The following is a 10,681-nucleotide window of genomic DNA, read 5'->3' on the forward strand; positions in this document are numbered from 1 at the left end:
AGGTCGATCAAACATGCAATCAAGATGCACTGATAATAATGGGTGACTGGAATGCAAAAGTTGGGAACAGAGAAGAAGATTCAGTAGCTGGAAAACATGGACTCGGTGACAGAAATGGAGCTGGAGAGAAGATAATTGAATTTTGCACAGTCAATAACTTATTCATTGCAAATATGTTTTTTAAGAGACATAAACACAGGTTATACACATGGACTTCACCTAATGGTATGCATAGGAATCAGATTGATTACATCTGCGGAAAGAACCACTGGAGAAGCTCAGTATCAGCTGTGAAAACTATGTCAGGAGCTGATTGTGGAACAGACCACCAACTACTCATATGCAAGTTCAAGATGAAACTGAGGAAAATTAAACCTAGTCCACGGGAACCAAAATATGACTTTGAGTCTATCCCACCTGAATTTCAGAACCATCTCAGGAACAGGTTTGAGGTTTTGAACACACATATATCCTTGTACATATACGTAGTTGTTGTTATGTGCCGTTGAGTCTCTTGCAACTCATAGCAATTCATATGTACAACAGTCCTAAACCCTGTTTCTATCCCTTGTCAATCTTATTGTCTCTGACATGGAATCAATCCATCTCATTGTGGGTCTTCCTCTTCTGCACTGTTCCTCCACCTTCCCAAGCATGATGTCCTTCTCTAAAAACTGATCCTGCTGGGCAACATGTCCAAAGTATGTCAGACAAATCTTCAGAATCCTTGCCTGCAAGGAGTAGCCTGGATATACCCTCTCCAGGATGAACTTGTTTATTCCTCTAGCAGTCCATGGTATATTCAATACTCTTCTCCAGCACCATAGCTCAAAGGTATCAACTCTCCTTCTATCATCCCTAGTCATTGCCCAGCTCTCTGATGCATCAAAGACCATGGCCTGTATCAAGCACACCTTAATCTTCATACTGTTATCGTTACTCCTCAGTACCTTGGAGAAGTCTCTGACAGCAAACTTTCCCAATGCAATTTGTCTTTTCATTTTCTGGCTGCTGGTACAGAGTGATGATTGTAGAGCCAAGCAAACTGAAGCTATCAACAATCTCAGTTTCCTCATCATCCATCATGATGCTGCCAATTGGACCATGTTGTTGTTGTTAAGTGCCATCAAGTCTCAGGAAACTCACAGCGACCTGTGAAGGAGAGTCCTTGACACTTGCGTGCCTTTCATCCTCTCTCCAGGTTCATAGGGTTTCTGGAGGTAAGCTATTACGGAAGTGGATGCCACTCCTCCTTCCAAGCTGCCAAGTGGACCATAGTTGTTGTTATTATATGCATTCGAGTTTGAATAAATCATTAGCTGACTCTAGCAAGTTTTTAGAGGCAGTTAATCGTGGGAGAGGAGATTGCCTATATTTCTTCCGTGAAGCAGCTGGTGGATTAGAATCGCATGCTTTCAGTTTGGCAGTGCACCTCCTTAACACTTGTCCACCAGAACTCTTATATATTATAGTATCATATATAAACAGGGTGGCTCATTGGAGGCAAAGATTCTGAGGCTTCATCTAACATACTTTGGACATGCTGTAAGAAGGGACTGGTCCTTGGAGAGGGTCATCATGCTTAGTAAGGTGGAGGAACAGCGCAGGAGGGGAAGGCCCTCTATGAGGTGGATTGATTCAGTGACTGGGGTAATCGGGATGAGTGTATTTGAGACAGTGTGACTGGCACAGGACAGAGCAGAGTTTAGGGCTGTTGTACATAGGGTCGCTATGAGTCACAAGTGACTCGATGGCACATAACAACAATAGCAACAGTGTATTAACATAATAATATATAAAAAGATATTACTATATCCTTTGTATATATTAATAACGTATAAGAAGATATTACTATCATAAGGAGTCACTAGAGATCCCACCTTACTGAATGATATTATTTATTTTCACCTGTAATGGATCCAGGGTTCTCTCCATAACCTTCATTCACGCTGGCCCTCTTAGCACTTTGTTTCTTGCTCTCTGACTTAGTCTCAGTTCTCCTGGAGTTGAGATCTCTGTGACCCTAGATCTTTTGCTCTGCCTTGAACATACGCCAACATGCCTGCCTTGACTCTGACTCTCACAGGCCTGGGGGCCCTGGGAGCAGATCCCACATGACTGTCTCCCTCACCCTCTTCAGGGTTTCTTCAGGCCACTGTGTCAGCCCATCTCATTGAGTCTTCTTATATTAAATATATTAACAAAGCCTTTGTAATAGTAATATAATATGCTGTAGTTATGAGTTACTGAGTTTGAAACCAACAGCAGGTTTTCAGAGACGTAAATTACATGGGAGGTGATAACGAGGGAAGAGATTCCACTTTCCTAACTTAGGGTTGGCAGAGAAACACCTTACCACTAGACCACCAGAGCCCCCTAGTAGGATCAATGTGGTTGTTATTAGATGGAATCAAGTCAAGTGTAACCTATGAACTACAGATCTGAACTCTGCCCTATCCTGTGCCATCCTTCTCATCTCGGACATACTTACGTCCGTTGCTGCAGGCACTGTGTCAATCCACCTCATAAGGGATCTTTCTATCTTCTTACATATAAAATATATATAATAGAAATTAATACATTCTGTATAATAAAAGGGAACTTTTAGCACATTTGATTAAAATATTAATATGTTTTTATAAATATACTGTAATAGTAATATGAATATTTTTATTGTTGTTAAGTGGTGTCAAGTTGAATATGCCTCATAGCGACTCTATGAATATATTTTAATGAATAAACTAAAATATGTAATATATTACTACATAACATTAAAGTACATGTAAATATATTAGAAACAATTACAATATATTGAAGTGACATATTGATATATTTCTTCATACAGTCAGAATGAGTCGTCTACAACTCTATGGCACTTAATAAGAACAAAAAACTTATCCTATATTTAACCATGTTAATAGAAATATATTCATCTCTTTCAATGTGTTAATAAAAAATTCTTTTTAATAGTCCAGAATGTTTACTGAATAAATAGGTGCTGCCCCAACTTAAAGTAATACATTCTCTCATTCATTTACAGATGTGTTGAACAGATCTTGAGAAATATTATGGAAATGTCACGTTAGACACAATACGTACTTTCTAAGGACAAGTGTATAGAACACAAACATTAATGTCAAGCAGGAAGGTGAGGAAGGCTAGTTTTTTTCCGGATACTGTGTTCATCTTTATGGTAGGGGAATGATTTGGGAAGAAACAGGAAGAATGGTTCCACGAGTTGAATACATAACTCCAAATAATTTTGAGAAGGTAAATGCTCTGCTATGGATATTTTAGGGAGCCCTAGAAGCCTCATGGCAGGAATCTGTGCTACAAACCTGAAGGCACACAGTTCAAGGCCACAAAGTGCTCTGTGGGAGAAGGATGGGCTGTGGAAACATTCAGAGCAGAGAGGAAGACAGGGAAGTGCAGAGTGAGACCAGGAAGCCTTCAAAGTCAGGAAGCCAGGCGGGTGCTGTTTGATCACAGGACCATGTTCAAGGCTATGGCAGGAGCCTGTATAGTATTGTGTACACAAGTTTACAGTGTTACCATGTGTTGTTATGTTGTCCATCATGAAGTATAACCAGTTAATAGCTGCCCCTCCAAGAAGGTTTTCAGAGGCAGCTAATTCTGCTGGAGGAAATGGCCCATCTTTCTCCTGCAGAGCAGTTGGTATTATCAAACCATCTGCCTTTGGGATAGCAGTGCAGGTCCTTACCACTAATTTGGCCACAAAAACCCTTTATCAGGAGGATAATAAAATTATTAGATGGGATTGCCCTGAGAAATGCAGTAACTTGTCCAGGATCACACATAAGATCAAGTAAAGTATTAACAAAGCTCTATCAAATGAAAGATAAGGTTTGAATACAACAAACATTGCCTGATTTCTGTGGAGAGGAATATGTTGGTGTCACTGTTTACATACATGGGAAGGCATTGGTGTACAGGCATTTTAGGAGGTCTAATCTGGCAAGGGGTTTCAAGTGAGGGGGCCAGGATGTGTGGACCTCATCTCATTGTCCATGGCGTCCAATAGGATTTGACACCCTGGTAACCAGGCAACCACATTCTACCCACAACCACCAGTAGCTCACTTTGGCTAACTCAGCTGAGAGAGCAGCATGCTGTCTCATTGCTTCGGTAGGCCAAGGGCCTCAAGTCGTTCGAAAGATTGCAAAAAATGTTTTTGCTTCGATCTAGGAAGGCTCAACTCAAAGGTAACACAGGGCTGTTGAGAAAAAGCTGATTCAGGGCAGGCCTACCTGGTGGTGATCCTACATGGAGGCCCCCAAACCCCTCCTCAGGTCAGGCCGGTGAGGGAGGAGAAAGGAGAACACTGTTGATGAGACAGGGCTCATGTGGGAGAGAAGGAGGCTGGGGGTCAGAGAGAAGGCATCCTTTTATCTGGGAAAGATTTAAAGATTTAATGATGGAGATGGTGGTCTTTCACAACAAATATGCAGCTACTGAGGGTTTTCTCAGGTTCCATGCCCACAGCTTTTTTTCACCATATTGTTTCCTGTGAGGCTGAGATTGGCCAGGCATTTGTGTCCTTCAGATTCCATAATAAGGGAACTGAGGGACAAGGATAGCTCAGATAATTACCGTTACCTCCCTTCTTCAACCCTCCTGACACTAAAGGAGAAAGGTGCCTAAGTCTTTACACAGAAGTTTTAGGTTAGATCTAGGCCTTTAGGATTAGGGTCTATATGTGGATGAAGTTGGCATTCTCACTTGGACTTTCTCTGAACTGCATAGTCACTATATGTGAGGTAATTCCCCTGTCGTCTGATGACCTTATGGTGGTCTAGCACCCCTCATTATCTTCTGCAGAAACGTTGGTGTCTCCTCTCAACGCCCTCCTCTCTGCTGCCAGCCCTTGTCTCTCTTCAGTGATGGGTGGTGAGGCAGCAGCTGATGGAGACTGGGCGGACATGATTTGTGGAATTGTCCAGGGCTTCTTGAGTGCATGGATCTGTGGAACAGTCAGAAGAGTCCCTGTTTATTTCATAGCCAGGCATGAGGATTTGGGGTCTATGGATCCTATACCTCCTCAGCCAATGACACAGGCCGATCATATTTCACACTTATCCCCAACATGTGGTGACAGACAGGGGCAGAGCTCTCGTGGAACTCCTGGGTCTGTCTTTGCAGAGTTCCTCTCAGGAAGTGGGGGAAGAGCACCCTGATGGAGTCCTGAGGTCCTTCTCTCAGGAGAAAGGGAAGAAAAAGAAAGGACAATGCAGGAACAAGGTGAGTGATAATGAGGTGAAGTCGCCACCCTCAGGAAATCAAGGGGAACACAGGATGCCCTTCACACCACCTTTCACCTCAGGACTGTGTCTTCACTTGACCTTTGGTATTTTGAGGATAGGGGTTGGTTCCTGCAGAGATGGGGCCTCTCACTGCTGGGAGACCTGAGCATGATCCCTTTCTTCTCTCCTTTTAGCAGTGCTCCAAGAAACATCCTAAACCCACCATAAGCAGCCCAGAAGAGTTGCTGAAGGGTCCCAGAAAGTGGACATTCAGAATTAAGATCGCCACAACGTTTCAAAACAGATGTGTGAGTCCCTAGGTTACCAGCAATCTCTCATGGCTGCTGTTCTTGTTCAAGTTTTCAGCGTGGTTGGGGCTAGAACGGTACCCTTTCATTCTCTCCAGTCTGGGTCAGAGTTTTGTTGATCTGTAATGGTCTTGTCAGCAGCTTAGGCCTTATTCATTTTGTGGACACTTGGATGTGCTCCGACATTCATTTGTTCACATCCGTGACTGTGGGTTTCTTTCTCCGATTCTGAAATTTCCAATCGTTCTCCCAACACAGAGACTGTACTACTATAACTTTACATTCTCACAACACATTTAAGGAATAAAATACACACATCACAAACACACAACCCTACAAGAAACATAACCGCTTAACATAACAAAACCTCCTCTGCCATCCAATGGGATTTTATGGGGTTTACCTGCTCTGTGCACTGTCTCCAAATTGTTGAGGAGTAAGTCCACTCCAGTCCCTTCCTCTGTGTGACAGGGCAGACTAAGCCAAACAAAGCACACAGAGAGCACTGGGCAGCCCCAGTGGGAAGCGTTATGGACTCTGGCTTAGTGATGGTGGGAAGCCACTTGACATTGCCAAGCTGCTGTCTTCTCATTTCTAGAATGGGATATTTGGACCCTTCCAGAGCATTCAATGTTTAATCAAATGACTTGACCTTCATTATACTTTACATCACAACTCACCTTAAATTCAAATTTTAAAAATTGTAATCTATATTAAAATTTGCCAAGCAAATGAATTCTCCTTTGAACTATTCATTCAGTTTTAATCTTTCCGCTTTCATTAAAATGCCTGCAGTGAAATAATCTTCATCCCACTTCTTCCCTGTGATTCTTATTTTCATGACTCCTATCCTACTCATTCCTACTTTGGGTTTTATCTTTGGGACAAATGCTGCTATTTCACCTGATATAATTGGTTATTTTAAGGGGTGGTTGTGTCCATGATGCCATCAGTCAGTCCCCTTTAAAAGGGTTTATGGTTTGCCTGACAGTTGAGTCATGTGGGTGAGTTTAATTCCAAGTTCAAAGGGGACCTAGAACCACGGTCTCAGTGGTGCCCTAAGCCTGACTTAAAAAATGGAAAAGATTGTTCCCCATCATCCCCTCCCCACTTAATTCAGGATCTTCTACTTAGATAATATTTGAAAGTTGTCACCTACAATGGTCTAGAGTCATCTCATTCCTTTGGGTCCCAAGGTCTTGAGAGTTGAGGTTCCCATGGTCCATTAGGGAGTTGCACAGCTACCCCAAAAGGTAGCACCTCTCTGACAGTTCAAATACACGAATATCTACATGGGAGAAAGATGAGCAATCCCACCCCTCAGACATATAGCCTTAAAAACCTGCTAGATGGTCAGCTCTTTTTTGGATTTGATATGGAAAAAAATAATTTTAGTCTGATAGAGTAATAGGAAATGAGTGAGCCTGGTGTAGCCCACAGGGAGCTGTCCTGCTAACCCCAAAGTGACACTTCTCTGGCTCTTCAAACTCACTAGAAGCTTGATTAAAGAAAGATGGACAATCTTCTCTCAAATAATTAGTCTTTCCAAATCTTGCTGGTGGGTCGGATATGAGGCAGTTCTTATTTGAGACCAGTAAGTTGAGTTGAATGGCTCATGATCTTGTCAGATTCATAGTTGAAACTAAAACTGTTCTCTAGTGGAAGTAGTCTTGTCTTACCCATGATTACAAGTCACAGAGCACCCGGGGGGTTGGGGTCTGAGATCCTACCTTACACCCTGCTAGGCTTCATGACTCTCTCAGGATTGCTTCTGACTGTGCTCCTCTCTTTCCCACCTCTGTGTGACTAGGGGTTTCCAAAACGTGGACCAGCAAGAAGGCGCCCTCCGATTCCACAGTGTTGGCTTTCTCCACACCAAACTCCTGCATCAGTTCAGGAGCTGATTCCTGGCACTCAGCAAGATCTTCTGGTAGAACTTGTTGGAAATCAACCTGGAGTTCCTTCTTTTCCAGAACCCATAGAGCTTCTATGCCCAGAAATGGCTATAGATCACATGTTCAGTTTTCTATATGAGATCGAAGATCAGGACGAGCTGGAGGAGCACTCCTGCAAATAGATTTTGTCCTCAGAAACCTACTCAGCATCTTCCCCAAGATGAAGAAGCAGTTATTCATGCTGAGTCAACCACAGCATTATCTTTCCTTTTAGATTTGAGTTCAAGGAAGCATTTGACCTCTCAGAGCACCTTGATGCTCTTCACCTGAAAGATTTCTGCTTATTTTTGCCACAATTCTTTTCTGTTTAGAATTATTTATTTTAAAAATAAGATATGACCTCAAATAAAAGTTATAGTTTATTCATTGTAAAGTTTATAATTTCTGTGTTTTCCCAGTGCTATTTAGTTGCTACCACTTTCTGTTTCCTCTCAACCCTTACAAAACCTCTGCATTCTTGAAGCAGACAATATTCAATACCCTCTCTCCTTGTAGCTTGGATTTACAAACTTACTCTCTGTGTCTGTGGCTCTATCCACTCTGTATTTCTATCTACATGGAATCATGGAATACATGGCCCTTTATTGACGAAGTTTTTCACCCTCACACTAGACATCCTATGCATTGATCTATAACTCCGTTTAATGCCTTACTATTGTATATGCTCATAAACATGAATGGTTTCCACATTTTTACTAATGTGAGTAGTGCTGTTGCGAGCATCTGTGTACAAGTATCTGCTTGGGTATTTGAATCAGGATTGATGCTCGGAGGTGTTAAAAAAAGGGAAGGGAGTAGTGTGGCGATGAGGGAAAGGTGATTGTAGTTTTCTTAAAAATGCATGAATTAGGAAAAAAATCTATCATTAAGAAGCTATAAAATGGTGCACGGGATGAAATACTTCATCAATAGAAAATGATAAATTAGAAATTTAGTCAAGTTACAATTTATGTGATACAGAATGTTGTTGTTCTTGTGCTGTAGCATCGGAACCAACTCATAGTTGGCCCTCCAGCCGATTGTCCGAGGCTGTATATCTCATGGGAGGAGATTGTCCATCTTTTCCCGAAAAAGCATTTCAACTGCCTGCCTATGGATCAGCTGCACAGTTCCTTACCACTAAGCCACCAGAGCTCCCTCAGATGCAGAAAAGGGGAATATCGGGACAACAATGGGCTCTAGTGTACCAGAGACGGTGATGATGGCCCAGGATAGGGCAAGTTTCAGGTCCATTGTTCAAACCATTGCTGTGTATCATTGTTGACTCAGTGGCATCTAAAAATAAACACCCAAATACATTACTCAGCACAGGAATCTGGACCAGGTGCAAGGAATTCCCTAGATTAACAGGTAAGTCAGCTGTAAAAACTACCAGAGGTGTTGACTGATCTCAAAAAGTGCAAATACAAAAAAAAAGAAAAGTACAAATACAGTTACTGAACAGCAGTTACAATAAATCAAAATTACCAACAGTAGCCTGACAAAGAGTTTCGTGAGAAAGCATGCCTTGTTGCTAATTACTTGTTCAAAATGAAATGAAATAAGAATTTGTAGGTTCAGACCTCGTGTATGTATAATACAGACTGACTTCTAATTCCGTTTTCCCAGCCTGTGTCTCCACAGGCAAACGTTCATGTTAAAATCCCAGCTGGAATGCCACGGCACCCAAGCAGCCCTCCAGGCTTTTCTCTGCTCTCAAAGTTCACCACTGTTTCATTACTGTATTTTGTGCCCTTCATCTCAGCAGTCTTATCCAGAAAGATTCCTGTCCAAATACTGGCTCTACTGTGTCTCTGGATTCACACATTGTTATTGTTAGCTGTTGTCAAACTGGCCTCAAACTCGAGGCCACCCCTTGCACAAAGTGAACGGACCTTTTGGTCCATAGCATTTTTGTTGATAGATTTTGGAGATAGCTCACCAGGCCTTATCTTCCAGTCTCCCAGGCAGAAAGCTGCGCTGAAATCTACCCAGCATTGTAGCAACACAGACACCTTTCCCAGCACCAGAGTGACTTTTTAAACTATGAAAGCAACCTCATTTTTTCTCAACTTTTCATCTCCTGAGTAATATATCATATAATCATCTGACTCAAAATGCCCCATGCCAGTCCATCTCATCTCACCAAAGCCTAGTATGTCAATATTTATATGTTCCATTTCTTTCTTAACAATATCCAATTTTCTTACATTCATGGTTCTCACATTCCATGTTCCAATCACTAGTGTCTGCTTATTATATTTATATATATATATAAAGTGTATGTTATATATACATACATGTATATGTTGTTTTTATATACATTCGAGTCTGAATCACCCTTTAGCTGACACTACTAGGAAGTTTTCATGGGAGAGGAGATTTCCCATCTTTCTCCTGTGAAGCAGCTAGCGAATCAGAATTGCATGCCATCAGTTTGGCAGTGCCCCTCCTTATCACTAGGCCCCAGAACTTTTATACATTACAATATTCCATATTAATATAATAATATAGAAAAAGATATCACTATATCTTCTATATACATTAATAATACATAAGATGATATTAGTATCTTAAGGAATCACTAGAGCTTCCCCTTACTGAATTATATTATTTATTCTCATGTGGAATGAAACCAGATTTCTCTCTATAACCTTCATTCAAGCTGGCCCTCTAGGACTTTGTTCCTTGCTCCCTGACTTAGTCTCAGTACTCCTGGAGTTGGGGTCTCTATGACCCTAGATCTTTTACTCTGTCTTGAACATACTCCTTGACTCTGACCCTCTCAGGCCTAGTAGCTCTGAGAGCAGATAGCACACAATTGTCTCCCTCACCCTCTTCAGCGTTTCTTCAGGTGATTGTGTCAGTCCATCTCATTGAGTCTCCTTATATTAAATATATTAATAAAACCTTTGTAATAGTAATATAATATTCTGTAGTTGTGAGTTACTGACTTTAAAACCAACAGCAGGTCTTCAGAGAGGTAAATTACATGGAAGGAGATTCCACTCTCATAACTTAGGGTTTTCAGTGCAACTCCTTACCACTAGGCCACCAGAGCCTCCTAGTAGGATCAATGTGGTTGTTGTTAGATGGCATCAAGTCAAGTGCAACCTATGAACCACAGATCTGAACTCTGTCCTATCCTGTGCCATCCTTCTCATCTCGGACATACTTA

Source organism: Elephantulus edwardii, unplaced genomic scaffold (assembly GCF_000299155.1).
Source record: "Elephantulus edwardii isolate Elephantulus edwardi_28Jun2011 unplaced genomic scaffold, EleEdw1.0 scaffold00008, whole genome shotgun sequence".
Lineage (NCBI taxonomy): Eukaryota > Metazoa > Chordata > Mammalia > Macroscelidea > Macroscelididae > Elephantulus > Elephantulus edwardii.